Source organism: Nicotiana tomentosiformis, chromosome 2 (assembly GCF_000390325.3).
Source record: "Nicotiana tomentosiformis chromosome 2, ASM39032v3, whole genome shotgun sequence".
NCBI lineage: Eukaryota > Viridiplantae > Streptophyta > Magnoliopsida > Solanales > Solanaceae > Nicotiana > Nicotiana tomentosiformis.
This window is the reverse complement of record NC_090813.1, coordinates 35,265,508-35,270,328: the sequence shown is the minus strand read 5'-3', so window position 1 is coordinate 35,270,328 and position 4,821 is coordinate 35,265,508. Positions and strand designations below refer to the sequence as shown.

The window sequence follows — 4,821 nt, the reverse complement described above, 5'->3', positions numbered from 1 at the left end:
CTGGATATTTTGTTATTGTTATCCATACATAAGAGGATCCAAGATTTGAATTCTATAGGTTCAACTTTTAAGTTTCTTAACATTAAACCTATTATATTTTTAAAGTTATAGGTTTATATCTACTATTTGTTGAAATTTTACATATAGATTTATGTTCCACATAAAAGTAATGAGTTCAGATGAACCCGGGATCATGACAATAGATCCGCCCATGTATCCATAGTATAGATTGAATCAAATAGGGGACTCCTAAACCAAAATATATACAGATTCATGAATTTGAGACGTCAGTGCATTAACCATTTTAGGCATTTTTCTTTGAGCTATAAATTGCTCAATGATGGTACGAATGAGCATGAGCTGATGCTCGCGAGTTCTAATTGTAAGCTGATTCCAAGACCTTCCAAATCAACTTGGGTTTGTATAACAGCCGTCCAAAGAATTCTAATGATATACTCACAAGTTGGCATAACCTTAATGGTTTAACCTCCTGCCTCACTAATATTACCCGCTCTTTTTAAGCAAATAGATGTGAATCAAAGCAAAAAAGGGGTAGCTATATATATAACAAATACACGATCCGGTAAAAGCTCACACTCATGCCATTCGACCTCATAAACTAGTCACAAATATTCTGGCAGTGAAAGGATCGTGTCCAGCGTTAAGCAAAAGTATGGTGCGTTACAAATGCTTCAGATTGATTGTCTGCTCTAAAGAAACTATATCGCTGGCAAGTAAGATGTCGTACCAACAAATAAGAAAGGGGGTGATCTAGTTGCACTCATAAAAGTATATCCATCTCCCACCAGTTCATTGAAATGTATCAATATGCAGAATTGGAATGCTGCTTAAGTCATGTAATTTCAGCTATGTAGCCACAAAAAGAGAGATATTATTCGTTAATGGAGAAATATTCAAATGAGAGGACAACAACTTTCTTTTTTGATTCATTTCAAAAACAGTATGCGTGACCAAGCTGGCCCAAATGTGGCACCTGAAGTATAATCTCGCAGAGGTTTACAAGCTACACATCAAAATTCAACCTACTCTCAGCACTCAATGTTGGAAACTTTGAGTTTTCTGCCAGATTCACAGACGCAGAGATCTAGCAAACAAAAAGAGAAACCACACATTAGTAACGGAATTTCAAAAGGAAATTTAACATGCAATGAACAGAGCTATATTTTAAAGCTACTTCATATACACACAATTAGATAGTGAATAGAAACATCAGCATATCACAACACAACAAGGCAGGATAACCACATTATTATATAGCTAAGAGAAAGATAGAAAGCAATATCAATACTATAAAAAGTTGACTTGTCAAGATCAAATGGTGGTATTATTTCGGAGATCACTTTTAGTGTCAAAACCAGAAGGTGCAAAAAAGTAGTATCATGCAAAACATGAGGCCTGTTTGCCTTTTTCTTTCCCTACTTGATAAATCAGCCAAACTAAGAGAAGCTACATGCTTGACAAGAGAGAGGGAAGGCACACAATATCATGGACCAAATCACACAAAGAACTAAATGTCTCGTGTCTCAAGTACAGGCATTATGTTGTGTATGGAACTAGTATTAAATTTTAATAATAATAAACAGAAAAGAAACTAACAATATGACTTATTGTAGAATCGCTACCACTGAAGCCTAATTATACAGTAGGAATTTTTCAAGTGTGATGTGGTAACCACAAAATTAATTTGTAACAACCACATTCTTCATTTATAACTCCCATAACAATTCTATCATAATAATTACAATTATAAGATAATACTAAATTGTTAAACACAACACACGGAGCCAATTGCATTGAACCACCAGGTCGTTATGGAGGTAGTGGTCATTTAGGTCTTTGAATTTAGCCACAATAAACCAGGAAACAAAAAACATGATTAAAGGAATGTTGAAATATTGTGTATCAGTCTACTTAACTGTATAGAAGGATGGAATGAATTGAGCTAAAAGGACGCTTTTATTCTAGTCTTATTCTAGGGTAGTTATTAAGTTTAAATCTAGTTCCACATTCAATTAGAATTTCAAAACTAATTAAAGGATCAAGTCACAACATGAAAATTGAGTTGCTAAGCTTGAATGACTTTCAATTTCAGAACCAGAAGATGTTAGCTAGAAATGTGAATTCACATAGCAAGTCGAAAACAGAACCAAAAAGATATAACTGGGAAATAATCCACTTCAAGAAACTATTCATCTTCATTTGGTGTTAACAATTTTCATGCATTAAGAATTAAACTCGAAAGGAATCTTAATAGAAAAAATTCCATTAGTTCAATGAGAGGATAGAACCGCATTCATTACCACTACAATGCGCAAGTCAAAATTGAAACAGTACAGTACCTTAAACCCTCCACTTAAACTGGAATTCCTAGACCATTCCAGCCCCAATATCTTGCTTGAACTTTGATACGAAGCCTTGACCACATCGTCTTCATAAACCCGCTGTGACACAGAGACGTCTGTTGCGACCAAACACACTCACGCAAGTATACGCGGTCGTCGAGTAATAAAGTGACTAAAAGTCGGATGTCGAACCCACGAGGACTTATGATTAACTATTAACTAAATTAGACTATCCTAATTATCTAAACAAGAATTAAATCTAAAAATATTTTATTCCAACTAATTAAATAAGAAAAATTATAAATAATAAACTTTGAACAGAGAGAGAGCAGATTTTAATGATATCAATGTAATGAAAACGATCTAGGGTTATGGTCTATCTAACAATCCTATTGTATTCTTCAATTGAATTGACCGACTAATTTATCTAGCTTATTGGTTGACAGGGTTAATGCTCATAAGAATCTGTCGAGTTCTTACTCGCCTATTCAAACTAACCTAACGCCTATATGTCTATGGAGTTAGAATCAACAAGAACGCATTTATAATTCCTGTAAATCAACCAAGCAAGGCAATTAGGTATATGTCTATCCTAACCACGAATCCGTTCCCCGATGCCCGAGTTCAAGAACTTGCCCTACTCAATCCTATATGCAATATAGAATTCCCACTTTCGAGTTCAATTCTAGATTCGTAGATAATATTCAATTGGTGATCAAGCAATTAAATAATTAAGTGCAAGATTGAATAAATAAACTAATATGATAAATCAAGAAGTCAAAATCAATATCCGAATAACAATAGTCATGAAAGAACCACAACCCTAGAACGTGAAGTTTAGCTCCACATAGACATGATAGCCAAACAAATCATACAAAGAAACATAAAAATTACTCAGTTTGGTGGGAGAAAGATGGAACTTGATGAATTCCGGCCTCCACAGCTTTTTCGTGGCTTTATCCCCCTTCCCCATATGTTAGATGACCTAAAAGAGGCGTTTTTGACTTATATATTGCGTACCAAAGTCGTGGGCCAAAGTTCTCCTATTTCTAGTCCAAATCGGATTCAGGGATTGATGCTAAGGTGGATGCGACGCATCCACCTTGTCCTCCATTTCAATTTTTCTTCTGCGAAGGTGGATGCGACGCATCCACCTTGTCCTCTATTTCTCAGCTTGCATGCGATGGTGGACGCGACGCATCCAGCTTCACTTCTACTTCCCAGTTTCGCACGCGATGGCGGACGCTATGGCCCAACTTCACTGCTAAGGTTGCATGCAGGATGATGTTTTCCTAGGTTGGATGCGACGCATCCAACCCTTCTTCCTCTGGCTAAACCACCTTTTCTTCATATTTTGCACTCCGAACACCTTAAATCGTCACACATAACTTAATTAGTCATCAAACCAATAATTACACCATGTTGGGTGTTTTAAAGATTAAATAACATCAAAAAGTGGTTAAAACATGGGCAAAGTAACATCAACACATATCGAAATATGCCAAACATCACTACCCCACACTTAAACCTTTGTTCGTCCTCGAACAAACCATCCTATAGTAGACGAAACAAAATTAAGCTCTTATCATTCAAAGCACACTGCACCTATGACCGTGGTTATTTGCAACAATTAGGCTCTAGGCTATGCATCACATACCCTTCCCTTTACTTATGCCATTCTTTAAACATATTCGAACAAAGACAACATGCTCACAACAATCCTAACCTCAAAAACCGACTCAATGTCACAATGCACTCATGGCTTGAACAACCAACATCATAGAGAAGTCTAATAACGTTACCTATCCCTCGTGAAACCATGTGCCCTCACAACAAAAGCAGAGAGAGTAAAATCAATCCACACATTCGAATCTCATGCTCACAAAGAAAATCGCTCACTCTCACAAAAGAAGTCACATGCATGTAGTTGGTACCATAGGCTTGCCCTTAATGTAAATCTCTACTAATGTAAGCTCGCTCGATCTAAAATCAATTAGGACTTTTTCATGGTTGTAATGTGGGCTAAGGGAAAGGTAGGATATATTTTAGGAATAGTGACTCAACCTCCTAAGCACTTTAACACATCATCAAATAACTTAAGCGCAAATTCTTCAACACCACTTCAATTTCACAAATAATATCACCCCAACAATATTTTCTCTTTCTTTAAGCACTACTTTAATTCATACCCACTAGCAAGAATAAGATAACAATTTATTCCTCTATATTTTTCTTTCCTTTTTTTTTTTTTTCCGCTAGTGGCGTATTATTTTACAAAATAAGTGCACCCTTCTTTCTTTCATTGGTTCCACTCAAAAGTCACCCCACACTTAGTCCCTTTCTGCTTCTTTTAGCGCTCATCTAACAATTAAAGTGCTTTAAGAGGTAAAAGGATCAAAACAATGTCAATTAAGAATAAAAAGGGTATAGGCTTGTAATGTGGGTACCAAATAAAAGG

The 4,821-nt window shown here is 35.9% G+C and overlaps 1 long non-coding RNA gene across 1 annotated transcript; it reads right to left on the bottom strand.

The window, feature by feature from the left end:
- Positions 1–861: 861 nt before the first annotated feature.
- LOC104102259 (uncharacterized) lies at positions 862–2,480 on the bottom strand. The gene is made up of 2 exons (XR_001970415.3): positions 2,361–2,480; positions 862–1,105 (listed from the first exon to the last, which is right to left on the bottom strand). It is a non-coding gene; the product is annotated as an uncharacterized lncRNA (long non-coding RNA).
- Positions 2,481–4,821: the final 2,341 nt, after the last annotated feature.